The sequence below is a fragment of the Oreochromis niloticus genome, linkage group LG14 (genome assembly GCF_001858045.2).
Source record: "Oreochromis niloticus isolate F11D_XX linkage group LG14, O_niloticus_UMD_NMBU, whole genome shotgun sequence".
NCBI classification, from domain to species: domain Eukaryota; kingdom Metazoa; phylum Chordata; class Actinopteri; order Cichliformes; family Cichlidae; genus Oreochromis; species Oreochromis niloticus.
The window spans coordinates 28,741,862-28,756,892 of NC_031979.2; the positions used below are offsets into that span (position 1 = coordinate 28,741,862).

General features: G+C 40.4%; 1 long non-coding RNA gene across 1 annotated transcript; it reads right to left on the reverse strand.

Moving 5' to 3' along the window:
• Nucleotides 1-9,756: 9,756 nt before the first annotated feature.
• LOC109205047 (uncharacterized) lies at nucleotides 9,757-11,479 on the reverse strand. The gene is made up of 2 exons (XR_003213884.1): nucleotides 11,187-11,479; nucleotides 9,757-10,865 (listed from the first exon to the last, which is right to left on the reverse strand). It is a non-coding gene; the product is annotated as an uncharacterized LOC109205047 (long non-coding RNA).
• Between the last annotated feature and the right edge of the window lie 3,552 nt (nucleotides 11,480-15,031).

Consider the following 15,031-nt stretch of genomic DNA (forward strand, 5'->3'; position numbering starts at 1 on the left):
TGAACAGCTGGACCTGCAGTCTGACAGCCGGACCGGCAGTCCACACTCCACTCTGCTACCACCGACTGTGTGCATTTGTGCATGTGACGGCGCTCGTCATGTGACTTCTGCCCGGTTCGCTGCTTCGGTGTCAGAGCTTATCAGCCAGCAGCCCACCAGCAGAGGCTGTTGATGTTTGTTCCAAGTTCTCAGAGCAGATCAGTGGTCATAAAACTTCACCTCAAAGCCCCTGCCAGCTCACCTTATTATGAATCAGTCTGCTAGTTTGGCTTTTATCTTTTATTATCTGTTTAACTCTGATTTGTGTTGGCCGCCTTCATTTTCCAGTCTTCCCCTTGAGTCTTTTGTCAAGCTGTTTCCCTGTTTCCTGACGTGATTCCTGGCTGGGACAGATGAGCTTGTCACACTCAGCTGTTCCTCTGGATGATATATCACCAGCACTTGGGCTTGCAGTCAGGACATATGCTTTTTTTGTTAGAACAACATCGGCGAGACTTTAACATATCTGAATTATAGCTGTGATTTAGTGCAGGGTCAGACAGAGCAGTCACAATTCAAAGCAGCAGAAGCCAGCATCATTATAACTTGAGTCATGTTGTCATTTCATGACTCATGTCGTTGTGTCATTTTGGTTTGGATATTTTAACTACATCTGTCATTGCTGCGTGCTCATATGTATATGCATTTCTCCCATGCTCCACTTATGTTATTATATGCACTTCCATATTTTCCTTTTTCTTAAAATTATCATTCAGTTTCACCTTCGTTGAGAAACTTTGGTAATTTACTGCAGTAATATCATATCTCCTTCTTTCATCATTCTTGATTACATGAAGCAAAAATAAGCGCAATAATAACAAAAATCTCCACAAATTCCTTTCCACTTGCATATCCTAGTATGGTGAAAAAGAATGTTTTCATTGGACTCTAAATACATTCTTACTGCGTCCCCAAGAATTAAGAGAGTGGATAGCAGTCAGATGCTGCTAATCAAATGCTTGATTAATTAATCATCAGTGAGCGGGACCACATCTATAAAAAAGATTCATGGGACAATGTCCTTTGCACAGATAAGACCAAAGTGAAGATGTTCGGCCAGAATGCACAGAACCAGCACGTCAGCACAAACATCTCAAACCAACTGTCAAGCATGGTGGTATAGAGGGTTGATGATTTGTCCTTGTTTCACAACTTCTGTAACAACTGTTTTGGGACTTTGCAGTAACTGAGTTGACCATGAACTCCTCTGTATAACAAACTATTCTAAAATCAAATGGAAAGCAACCTGAGAGCTAAAGCTTGGCATGAACTAGGTCACTCAAGAGGACAATGATCCCAAGCGCACCATCAATCCTACAAAACAGTGGCTGAAAAAGAAAAGAATCCAGGTGTTGCAATCACCCAGTTAAGGTCCAGATCTCAACCTGACTGAAATACTTCAGTGAGACTTTAAGATAACTACATAAACTACAAATCTTAGTGAATTGAAGCAATGTTGTAAAGAAGAGTGGGCCAAAATTATTTTAAAAAAAAACAACTGATACTGATAGAGTTATAGAGAAGATGTTTGCTTCATGTTAGTGCTGCTATAGATGGTTTTCCAAGCTACTGAATCATAGCATGTAATTAGTTTTTCAGAGGACTTTTTAGTGTCCTGTACAAAGGGCACAGAGTGCTTTTTTCATGACTGTACATCACAGCTGTCGAACTCCAGGCCTCGAGGGCTGGTGTCCTGCAGGTTTTGGATGTGACTTTGATCCAACACAGCTGATTTAAATGGCTAAATTACCTCCTCAACATGTCTTGTAGTTCTCCAGAGGCCTGGTAATGAACTACTCATTTGATTCAGGTGTGTTCACCCAGGGTGTTATCTAAAACCTGCAGGACACCGGCCCTCGAGGCCTGGACTTCGACACCCCTGCTGTACATAGTGCCAAAGGTAATCCAGAGCAAATTGTGCTGCTGCCCAGTTAACCTGAGGGCCTCAAGTTAGCTGAGTTATAAAATCAAGAGATGCTCGCTACATCAGTGGTTGTATAACAGATCAAAACCCACCAGTCATACAACCAAAATCAGTACAAGATGAATGAGGTACAGAATGTGATCTTCTCTCTGTTTTCTCTTTAGAATCATTTCCCGATTGACCACATGACTTACTTCCCCTCTACTTTAAATTAGGGCACTTTTGACTTAATTAAACACAACCATGATCATATACAGAAGCAGGGATGACAAAGCAGCAGAGACAAAAGGAGGAGAAGAACTCTTTTGTTCCACCACAACACAAGCGTGTGTAGCAGGAGACCTGAGAATGAAGCGAAGCACAACTCATGTCAAAATGGATAAATTACTTGAAACAGAGAGGTTCGGGGGGTGCAGCAGGAGGCCCATTTAGGAGCTTTTAAAGTTGAACAGCATGAAGCCCTAATTACTGAGACTTAACACTGGCCAGTGCTTCGCTCACGCTGCGATGGTCAGGAGTTGGAGGCTGCTGCCCCCATGGCTTCAGAGGAAGGAGAGAAGACTAAAAAATGAAGCCTGTGCAGAGCATATTCACTGTTTTTATCAGCAGGTGGGGGGTATAATAAAGGCTGGTTAAACTTAATTCCATTCTTGGATTTTTAGATAAAAGGCCTGATCCTGTTTGCCACTCGGTGTCAGGATGAGATGTGTTTCTAACAAATTACACTTTCTCTCCACCTTTTATCCTCCTGTCAGAATGAACCTTCATGCACACTGGAGTTTATTGGTGGTAATGATCGCAGGTTACTCCCTGCTGATCAATCGTGTTAATACTGTTTGTTCAGATTGAGGTGGGTGGGGTCACTTATTTGGAAATATACTAAGCACTGGTAAGAGCGTGCAAATGAGAACAGGGATATACATGTGTTAATTTTGCCTTTGATGACAGGGGTCACATGTGTCTTCATCTCTTTAATGCTCATCACAATGGATAGAATAATATTTAATATTATAAAATAAATCACACAGGCATGGCAAACAGACTTTAGGTTTACAACAAGGTCCTATAATAGCAACTGTTTTCTGTTTTTATAAAGAGCAGTGGAAGATTCAGCAAAGAAGACTTTCTACGCAGATGATATGTTAATTTGTGGGTGGTCACTGGTTTGCCTAAATGCTTTAAAAATTACCTAAATCTAGAAAAAAAAATTCTACATAGAGGTGAATATGGTTGGATGATGAACAATAACAAATATTATCTTTCTGGTAAATGTCTTGTTGTTGCTGTTGCAAGAAGAATAATTTGTACTCGCTGTCTGCCTGTTGGTCTCACAGAAGCCACACAACTGAATCACAAACTTCTGGGATGGTCTGTACCACACAGCAAAACATAATATTAGTCAGATAATTAATTTAAAAATCTCCAAAAGGCTCCAACAGCACAAACACACAGTGAAGAAGCTCAGTTTAGTGACTAGAGGTAGTGGATGAGGCCTATCAGGCTCCAGTCAGCTTCAGCTGCCTGTATTGGACATCTTTCCATCAATGTAGCTACGTCCCAAACTCCAGTATCCACGGATGCCTTATTTTAAAAAAAGATTAGGCATCAGCATGTTCTCAACAGAATTTTATTCATGAAACTATGGAAAATATCAAATTGCAGCTATAGTTAAGTGTAATAGGCATCCATGATGTAGAATATACATGGAAGAATACTGGAAAAATTAGCAGTCTGCAAAAAAATATTGAAGGTGCTGAGTGTAAGCTTCTTACTGTGAAATGTTTCCCCCTCATCACTTCAGATGATTCCTCTCCAGTTCCCCTTGGTTCATTTCTAGTAAAACTCCATTGTTGCACTTTGCATGCAGGGACTGTTAATTTACCCAATTACTAGATGTGGAGATGACTACTGAAGTGTAACTGCATTTATTAGAGCTTGTGGTACCACTTCACTACATTTTTCTTAAAGTTAAAACATGATATGATCTGTTATATTATTGTTGTCATGTGATGCATGAAAATTCCCATAATCACCAGATTAAAAATACCTCTAAACTGAGCAATTTGAATGGTACTTACACATGAATGCATTAGAATATATCACGTCAAAGTGTGCAAAGCTCAAAGACTTTCACTGTTCTGCTACTTTTTTCTGCTTTCTGTATATTGAGCATTTCCTTCCACATCTCAGGAGTTTAAATAATGCATTCAAATGGTGTCTCCCAATGTTTACCTTCTCTTAGTCATGGTTCCCAGGTCCTGTTTTATGCTTACTTGTGAATACTACAAACTAATTTTGTGTGCTAACTGCCTAATGGCCATGCCACTCTTGTTAAACACATAATGTTTCTCAAGAGAATTAGTGTGTAATTTGGTATTTTCAGTATTTGTATTTCTCAAATTATTAGTAGCAATTTTATTTGTTTCATTAAGTAGGAATGTAAATAAAATCTCACCTGACTTGAACTCCCCATCACAGCACAGTCAGGACTCTTTCCTTCCCTAATTAGCTGAACATCCGGGTGTCTCCTGTGGTGGTATCAGAACAAATGTCACAGGGCATTCTTCTTTTGGCTGAGCTACGTGTTTGTTCTTGTGTAAAAATCTCCCCGGGCTTTGTTACCTTTGGAGGTCACGAATTGGCCCGTCAGCAGCCGTGAAGATCAGGGGTCTGTTAGCCGTGATGATACACTTTCATTTCAGCCAGTAATCCCACAGCGCAATAAAACTGTCTGGCCTCTGCGTCTGGCTCCAGTCAGACCAGCTTTACTCAAAAAAAATGTCCCAGCACTCCCCCCTCGATACTGTTAAGTGGAATGTAAATCCCAAAATACAAGTTTAAATCTCCTTTTCCCTCTAAAGGTTACATGTCATTACAAAAAAGCTATTTGCCAGGAGATGGAGAGACAGTAATCATATATAGGGAGATTCATATGTGTTATAATGAGAGAGTGCATCTCAAACCAAACCAAGACACCAGCAAGGACAGAGGTCACTGCAGTGTGGTCAAGCTGTGTTTAGGTTGGCAGAGAAGCTGCAGCTTTGTGCAAAAAGTGGGTCTCTGTGTTGAGGCATTATCTCACAGCTGGTTTTGCTAGAATTTTCAAAACAAACAAGTGACTGGATTTTCTGCCACTGCCCTGCATGTCATTTTTGTAGAAAAGAGAAACTGCTTGAGTAGAAAAAAAGGAAAAGAAAATTAATGATTAATTAAATTATGTGAAATTCTTTCCAGTTCTTCAACTTTTAGAGATGCCATAATGTGAATAAAATGTATGACCCTTTCAAAGCATAAGGCTTGTGCTATGATCAATAAATTACTGAGCGACAACAAAACACCCACAGTGACTACAAACTCACTCAACTGCTAAATCTTCAGTGTTTTTAAGTTTGCTTTATGTTGTTGGTTTTGTGTTCAAAGTTGAAAACCACCCCAAAGAGACTTCAGCGCTATGGTGACATTGATTCTTCTGTAGCAACAGTACCGTGCAGGTAGAACTAGATCCTGCAACACTAACAGCTTGAGTCCTCATCACTGCCTTTTAGTTGTTGAAGATCAGATCTGGCTGTTGGGCTGGAACTTGTTTTTACCACCACTCTGGGTTCTCTGGTTCTAGTTCTGTGTTGCCATGATGTTTGTGCAGATGTTTGCAAAGAGCAGAAGTTGGGTTAGCATATAATATACCTGTTCACGTCCTTGTTGCACTTTACCATGGTGGTCTTGTTTATTTGTTCAATAAAAATACAAGTAATTTCCATATTTTCATTCCTCAAAAGATATAAATCCCTCCGCCATTTTCCTCCTCCATAAACAAAAAACAAAATCAGATGATTAAAAGGCATCTTAGGAAACTATAACAGCAATTTGATTATTAAATTTAATAAAAACTTAACCCAGGAATGAATTACACCCAACACTACCAACTACTCATTTGCCTTCAAAGTAAGATGTACACTTTCTTAAATGTGTTGGTTTTCAATAGTAATGCAAAAATATTTCTCTGAAGGTGAAATATCTGAATTCCAAGCCAGTAAGAACATTCTACCCTTCTAGTGATGCCCATGCAAAGTTTGAGGAGAAAGGGCAACGCCTGAATCATGAATCATCCTCTGGGAGTCATGAATTTACCACAGTTTGTGCTAATCAGTTTGGTATTTGTTAATATATTTCTTTTGGGAACAAAATGTTTGACAGACCAAAAATTACAGCAAAAACAAACAAAGAAACCAAGAGCAAAATTCCCCGGTCATCCAATATTCACCACCAAGGACCATAAACTCAATCATGATAAGATGACGTATATTGAAAGATGATAATCGATGGGTGGTACGCGCTAATCTCTTCCTGAGAATGCAGTTTGGGGCCTCACTGAAGATCAGCTGCAGGTCACGGGCCCTGATGCCACTGAGAAAGGGTTGCAAACAGAGAGAAACAGGGTGACAATGAGGCATAGAAATGAGTACAAGAACAAACAGGGGCAATAAGGCTTTTATTGATGTATGACTGGAAATGGAGTATATGAGGCTGAACTCAGTACATAAGCAGAAACACATTTATCACACACACAAAAACTCACTAGAATTCCTGCGCTGCAGAGACAGACTGTGTCTAAACTCAGGGCTGCCACTCAATACAGAAAATATGAAACTTATTGATGACCTTAGTTTCCCTAAAACAGATCCATTTCATGCAGTGCATCCTCGTGACACTGAAATCCAAACTTTATGTATCACATATCACATGTATCACTTATCCTGTCTGTAAAAAAATGACTTCCTCGCTCTACATGTGAACCAGATATAATAAAGAGATAGACCTCATCCACTACCTCTAGTCACTAAACTGAGCTTCTTCACTGTGTGTTTGTGCTGTTGGAGCCTTTTGGAGAATTTTAAATTAATTATCTGACTAATATTATGTTTTGCTGTGTGGTACAGACCATCCCAGAAGTTTGTGATTCAGTTGTGATGGCTTCTGTGAGGCAGACAGTGATTCTCAAAATGGACCCGTACAGTGGTGTAGTGGATAGCACTGTTGCCTCGCAGTAAGAAGGTCTGGGGTTTGAATCCACTGCCTGACCGGAGTTTGGAGTTTTCATGTTCTCTCAATGTCTGCATGGGTTCTCTCTAGGATTCCTCTCACTGGCCAAAGCAACTACTCACATGTTTCACAGGTTAATCAGTGACTCTAAGTATTGGCCATAGGCTTGAAGGAGAGTGTGAATAATTTGTCACTGTGTTAGTCCTGTAACTGGATGGATGGGTGTCACTGAAGAGTCTGTAGGCCTGTGTGACTGAGACCTAGACAGGCTAACAAAAAAAGTAATCTGGGGATGCTAACCTGTTAAAAAGTAATGCATTACACTCAACATGGTGACAGTGATTAACTCGTGAACACAATTTAGCACAGGAGTTTTAGTGGCTGCCATTATATTGCTAATAATTTATGACATGGTGCCATAGCTTATGATGCAGTAATAATCAGAATATGGGACTTTTATTACTCCTTTTATTTCTTGTGTGTCATATTTATTAACGATAATGACTTATGTCTTAAACCAAGGCTTCACCATTTAACATACACTTAATGTTTCACAGTACACATATATAATGACACTGAATTAAAAGAAACAATTTGAAGCTTACTGTGGATACCAGATAGCTGGAATTTATGGCCTCAGACTTCTGAGGCTTGCGTGGTTAGGAAAATGCTGGACTGATTCTTGACAAATGTCTCTTATACCCACAGGGCGTCATCAGCAGCATTATCACTTAACATTAAGCAGGAAATGCTGAGTCAGTGTAGGTAAGATGAAGGTCAGCTGCAGCCAGATCCATAGAGAGCGATCACTTGGGTACAATGAAGATCCTTCCTGAAAAGTCTTGTTTGACATGTTTTCCGCTGATGAGGTTTGGAATATGTAATTCCAGCCATCAGAGGTCAAAGGTTTGGATTCTCTTTTAGATTTTGTCATCGCTATGTCAAATTGCGTGTGAACATTGATGGCCCTGCAGTACAGTGTGCTGCAAGAATGCACTGCCTGAGGACTCATTGCATGCACAAGAAGCGCCAAAGAGATTTTTGAGGGTCCGCATCGTCTCTGTGTGTGGTTAATGGTTTTTCACACTTGCTGATGGACTGCAAACCACCTCAGCAGAGGATTTTTTATCATGAGCAAGTGCTTTTAAGTCTACATCCAACACTCTTTGTTGATTTAGGGTCAGTTTTACTGACGACAGAAATGATGCGAACTCTAGAGAGGCAAAAATCATGTTGACTATACTTTAGGGTATAATTGTGTGTTACAGCTATGTGCTCTCTGTCAGGTAGAGGCTAATGATGAAAGAAATACTCTTAACTACAACTACCATTACAACCAGATATAAATACTTATTAACAGTGATAATGTAACCAAAATGATAGAGATAGAAGCAGAGATATGTAGGAATACCCTTGTTGTAAATAAGTATAGTCGAACTATGATTACCGGTACAATATTATGTCATTTGTTGCTGCTGGAAGGCATGTTTACAGTCCCCAGGCAAATTACTAGGTCCACTTTGCTAGGACCAGGTAGGACCTGGTCAGAACTGGATCAGAACTGCCCTAATGTTTCATGGCCTAGATTCAACAAGGTGCTCGAAACATTCCTCAGAGTTTGTTCATATACACATAATAGCATCAAACATGTTTTGCAGATTTTTAATCTGGAAATCCGTGTAGCCAGGCAATGTGTAAATCTCCCATTAAACCATACCCACAGGGTCTCGATTCAAATATGGTGACTGGGGCAGACATTTGAGTGCAATCAAGTCAATGTCATGTCCAAGACTCTAGCTTGAGATAGCTGATTGTGTTCCAGCAGATATTGAGTTGCTGGACCAGGAAATTATATTCCTGTCTTTCATTGTCCAACTTTGGTGAGCCTTTGGTGACAGGAGTGGCTGATCTGGTTCAAGGTTCGATGCATTCTGAGATGCTCTTCTTCATACCTTGGTTGTAATGAGTGAAGTAAATGGTAAATGGCCTGCATTTGTATAGCGCTTTACTCAGTCCCTAAGGACCCCAAAGCGCTTTACACTACATTCAGTCATTCACCCATTCACACACACATTCACACACTGGCGATGGCAAGCTACATTGTAGCCACAGCTGCCCTGGGGCGCACTGACAGTGACTGTTGTTCCAGTTTAGTGCTTTATATAAATATATAATAAAACTGCACTGAATAAAATCGAATTTGAGTTATTTTTGCCTTCCTATCAGACTGCAGCACTCTGGTCATTCTACTCCGACCTCTGGCATCGACAAGATATTTTCATCCCGCTCATTGGATATTTCCTTGTTTTCAGACCATTGTTTGTAAACCCCAGAGAATTTGTTGTGATGTGAAAATCCCACTAAATAATCATTTCTGAAATACTCATACCAGTCTGTCTGGCACTAACAGCCATTCCACATTTAAAGTCACTTAAATCATCTTTCTTTACCATTCTGATGCTTGATTTGAACCTCAGCAGCTCATCTTGACCATGACATGCCTAAACTCACTGAGCTGATGACACATAATAATAATAATAATAATAATAATAATAATATTAAACTTTATATACAAGTTGTCTTGAGAAGGATCCGAACATAATTCCAGAAACTCAGCTGTGGAAAAAAAAAAGGCTTTACCCAGTGTTCAGATTTCTGCACATCATGTTAAGTCAAATATTTAATTGTAATCATTATGGTATCTACAGGTATGTAATATATTACCTTAAATAAATATTGTACAGTACAGAAAAACAATAAATGATGAAAAATACCATGCCACCATGTCCTTGTACATCTTAAAGCCATTCTCACATATGCTAGCAATGTTCTTTACAAATGATCTTGGGACTGGGTTTAGACTTATTTTTCATTTCTGATGTTTTGCAACATTTTAGATATTGTATGCAAGCTTCCTGCTACTATGTTGAGTGCTTTTTACCAGAAATCATAAGTTATCAATTCTACCTACAGGTGGCAGCCATTAGTTTTGTTCAGCCCAAATTTTAAACAGACTTCTTACATAAACTTTCCACCAATGACTTTTTGTCTGTAACGTAATACTCTGCAGAGAAACATGAAGTGGGTTCGTATCAAGCATAAAAACAGGTGTAATAGTAAGAACAGAGACATCACATCAACTAACAGAGAGTAAAAAACACAATAATATCCATCACAGCAGTCTGAAAATTTGTCATTTCACTCCTCTACTGAACAGGCTAAGACAGAAAGATGAATGAAAGTAACGGAGCTAAGGAGGAACACTTAGATGTGATTCAGGTCTATAAAACTCTATTGATTTGCTGCTCGCCTTCCTGCACAGTCCCTGCCTGGCCGGTGCCAGAGTAATTTGTCCCCTAGGTCTAAGGTTGCATGTGAATTTTCTGTTGTGTCAGCTGAGTTTAGTGCAGAGCATGCCTGAATGGAGGTGAACTCTCATTATCCCATACTGCTTTAATTAAGAGCTTGCTGTCAACGAAAGCAACATCTTTAACTCATTTATTACCTCCTGCAGAAGGCATCCTCACACTGCAATAGGCAATATTTCATCTTCCATAAAAGAGCGTGCTTTACTTTGTCACAAACACATAAATTCAACAGGAAATGAGTGTTTGATTTAACACAAAACAGTATATGGAAACTGTTAAAGGGCAGCACATTTTTAAACAGAAATAATCGTATAATTGTATAAAAACTTATATGTACTGCTGCTATATAAAAACAAAGTTATGATTTGCAGTGGGACAAAGACAACTAGCCAGCAGAGGGCGACTCCACTCATCTCTCAAAGAAGTCTTATTGATGTCAGTGGGTGAAGTCACTGTTGTCACGGCCAAAGGCCAAACCAGGTAAACAGGCTCAACTGCAGATACAGATGGAGGCACTGGTTAACGTGAAAACAAAGCTTTATTTACAAACTGAGAAAGACAACTGTGAAACAACCATGAACTGTGAACTATGAAGTTTACGTGAACTATGACATGTACGTGAAATTCTATGAATTAATGTAGCAAACGTGAACTGTGCAATACACATGAAACACTAGGAAACAATATTAACATGAACTCTGGGGCATGGGGCAAAGTCCCACGCCCCAGAGTCCCTGTAACACGAGGAGATAAAGTTCAGAAGGTGTTCTGGTGCAGTTCAGGTAAGAGCAAAACGTGGACATGAACTGTCTGACTTGTTGCAGGTGGAGGACTGGCGTGGAAGGGGTAAGTGGTCCGAGTGAGACAGAGATAAAGCCAGACGAGGATGATCCAAGGTATCCAGGAGCTGAGGCAGGGAGGCAGCCAGGGGAGAGAAGTGAGCATGTGCTGCGACTGAAAAAGCTGCTGAGAAGACCAGCCTCCAAATGAAGGCTAGTATTGTCAGCGTTTGGGCGTGGAGATCGGGTGGATCACTGCAAGCAGAGAAAGCACAGGGTGGGCAGAGATAATCACTGTGAACAAAATCACTAGAGCTGTGGCGGCCTACACTAACAGAGGTTAGCTGAAGATCTGGCGAAGAGTAATTGTGAGCGCTGGTCTTGATTGCCAACAGGTGTGGACTGCACGCTGGAATGCGGTGACTCCACCCAGAGGTGGAAGTATGGAAAAAACCCTGCACTCACCCAGATCATGACAACTGTGGGTACGTCCATCTTTATATACAGTCTATGGGAGCCAACAGATCTGAAGTTTTATAGTTCATGTGTTCATTTATTGTAAAGCCAGACATAATAGCAGAGCACAGCAAGCTACTAACCCATCGATTCATTCATTTTCTTAGCTGCTTATACATTCAGGGTCAGGGTGGGGGAGCTGTCATCAAGTGGGTACACTCTGGATAGGTTTCACAGTTTATGTCTTTCTCCCGGAGATTTTTTTCCTGTTAAAAGGGAGTTTTTCCTTCCCACTGACGCCAAAGTGCTTGCTCAAATGGGGTCATATGATTGTTGGGTTTTCTTTGTATTACTGTAGTGTCTTTATCTTACAATCTAAAGCACCTTGAGGCAACTGTCGTTATGATTTGGTGCTATATAAATAAAAACTGAATTGAATTGAAATACAACTGTGGAGGTTTTGGAGTATGGTGGTCACATGATGAGGGGCCTGCTTGAGAATGTGACCAGCAGATGTCATCAGGAACTGGAGTTCATAGCGCTTACTCATGACACTAGTTGTGATTCCACCAGGTAAGCCACCCAGAAGCAACTCACTGCTGAAGAATGTGCCTGTTTTTAATGAAAGTGCATCAGTCAGGCAGGCTTCACAGCAGATGATCAGGGCAGGAAGTCAGACACAGGAACGGCACAGAGCATCTGGCTAATTTTCAAGTGTAAAAAAGAAAGAAAGAAAAAGAAAGAACCCTGTGCAGCCCAAATGGCATGAATGAATCCATGTGGAGGACAGATAAAAAATGCAATTGCTCCATTGTGATTGAGTGCTTCAGAAAGCTTCATTTTCACCATCACTAATGACATGAATCTGCAGATTTACATTCATCTGTAGACATGTGTCCCATCTTTACTCTCCTTCCAGCTCTGTTTTCATCCTCTAAACTCCCAAAGGAGTTATTTGACTCTAAATGCTACAGTATGTTCACCACCTACTTGTTAATCGTGTCTGTCTGTTGCTTGATGCTGAGCAGAGAGCTGAAAACATCTGCATGCAGCTGCTAAAAAAAAACAATGCCAAAAAACTGAAAGACAAGGGAAACTGTGACACTTTGTATCCCAAAAAACAAACCAATGGGCAGAAAAACACCTCAATCTTCCACAGTGACAACTGGAACAGCTTAGTCTGTGAAAAATCTATTTGTGGTTGTTAATATGAGTGAGCAGTTTCACATTGCACATAACGATTTCACCTGCTGTTGATATTTGACTGTATTTAGGAAACATTATTCAAAAGTATACAGCAGAGAAGCAGAAAGAAGACACAAGAGGAAAGAGGGGATCGAATGTTACAAAGGTTTCCTGTGAGATTTGAACCAAGACTGTTGTTGTTGGGTGGTATGTTTCTGGGACCAGAATGTAGCGCTGACGCTCAGGTTTTGAAATAAGATAGAGAACTGACTTCAGTTTCATAAGCATGCTTTGGCGCTCTGTAGTGATTCAACTTTTCACATCACATTCTGTCAAAAGCTATTATCAGTGTTACAATCAGTACATGCATCAAGGTTGCTTGAATTTGGCTTTAAATAAGTACAAACCCTGCAAGGCGACCAGTGACTGACCTTTTCACAGGGCGGCTAAGGGAAGTGGTTACTGAGGTGTGTCCTTCGGGTTCTGTAACAATAATTTCTTAGCCGCAACAAAAACAACAACAACAACAGCAGCAGCTACAGTTGTGTGATTTGTAACAAGATAAAAATACGGCCACTCAGATTGATTTTTATTGATTTTTATTGGGGGTTGGGGTTTTTTGGGACTTTGTGATTGCTTTTTTTAGGCGCAAAATTCATCGTCTCCTTAGATGCACCTTGTAATTCACCTTCTCCTCTAATGGGAGTATTGTGGGTTGCATTAGCACAGACTCAGCCTGCTGGTGCTGTGGTGGGGAAAGCCAGGACTGGTGCCAGGTCTGAAGGGGTGCACCAGCCCAGTCATGCTCAGCATATCCCAAACAACCGGTGCATGAACCAGAACCATCTGCTGTCCATTTCGCTTACATTCTCACTTGATGCTCAGCCAGCAGCTCGCTTTTTCACCCCTGGAACGAGAACAATCCTCCCATCTACACACGAGCCACCAAAAGCTTTGGGTTCAGCTGGCAGAACACTCTGGTTACTCTTGTGTTTGTTTGTTTGTTTTTTCCAGAAAACAAAAAGCTACACTTCTCTGAAACACGTTTCAAAGCACATCATTTATCACTAGCCCTCTTTCCTCACTTCCACTTCCACTACTTACTGTAATGACTAGATATGCCTCCTCACTCTACTTGAGTGTGTTTGAGTAATTTCCATCAACTAAATAACCATAAAGCACTCAACTGTCCGGCCTCACTCTTGAAGTGCATAAATGGTTCATGACCTGAACATTAAGATGCATCATCTTTAGAACAGCCCGCATCACTGTTTGAGTAATTTCCACGAACTAAATAACCATTAAGCACTCAGCAACCAGCTCCCCTCAACCGTTAAAACACTGTTGGGCATCAAAGAAGAAGAGATTGATCAGAGACGTTATGAGTCAAAGAGGAAAAGGAACAAAGAAATGGCAGAGGATGTTTCAGGCATTTGAAAGTTTTCAACTCTATAAGCATGCACCTGCACAAAACTTTCTACTCTGTGATAAGTACCGTCTGTTTATTTAATGACCTTTCAGATTTAGAAATGATTCTACCAAAATCAGTGTCTTGGAATGAGTCATCTTACGCTGCAAGCACACAACAAAGTGCCTGAAGCCAGCGTGTCCGTGTGTAGTGAATGTATAATGTCATGCTGCTGAGTGATGGATTTACAAAGCATTAAAGTGACTTTAGAAGGTTGTCACACAACAAGTCATAAACATCCCTGAGATGCCTATGATTCATTGTCGATGTGTACTGTTTTATAGGAGCTGATAAAACGCGTCAGCAACCATTATGTGCTCCTCACAACAAGGTCAGGAAGTTATGTGAATGAATTTAAGTCATGAGTGCCCTGATATATGCTTTAAGAAGAATTTTATGTTTAATGTTTAGCAGACCTTTGAAGGTGTCGTTACAATGTTGGCTTCTGTTCTGCTTTAAATCTGTTTATCTTTTCGTGGTTACAAGTGCACAGTTGCTTTTGTGGTCAGCACCTCCTCAACAGCGGAGTGCACCATGTACCCCCATCAAACTCCCGCGAACCGCCCTTTAGATTCAGTGTGAGAGATGACTGAAACTCATGAATTAGGATGCATGAAAATGCATGAAAACAAAAATTGTGACTTGAGAAAATATGACGCATCGCTGTAACAGAATGCACGTGAAACAACCCCCTAATCCCATGAGGGTTTATGAGGAACTTACACTCTTGTAATAAATCCTTACATCATGAAAGTCATAATATAAAATGTGT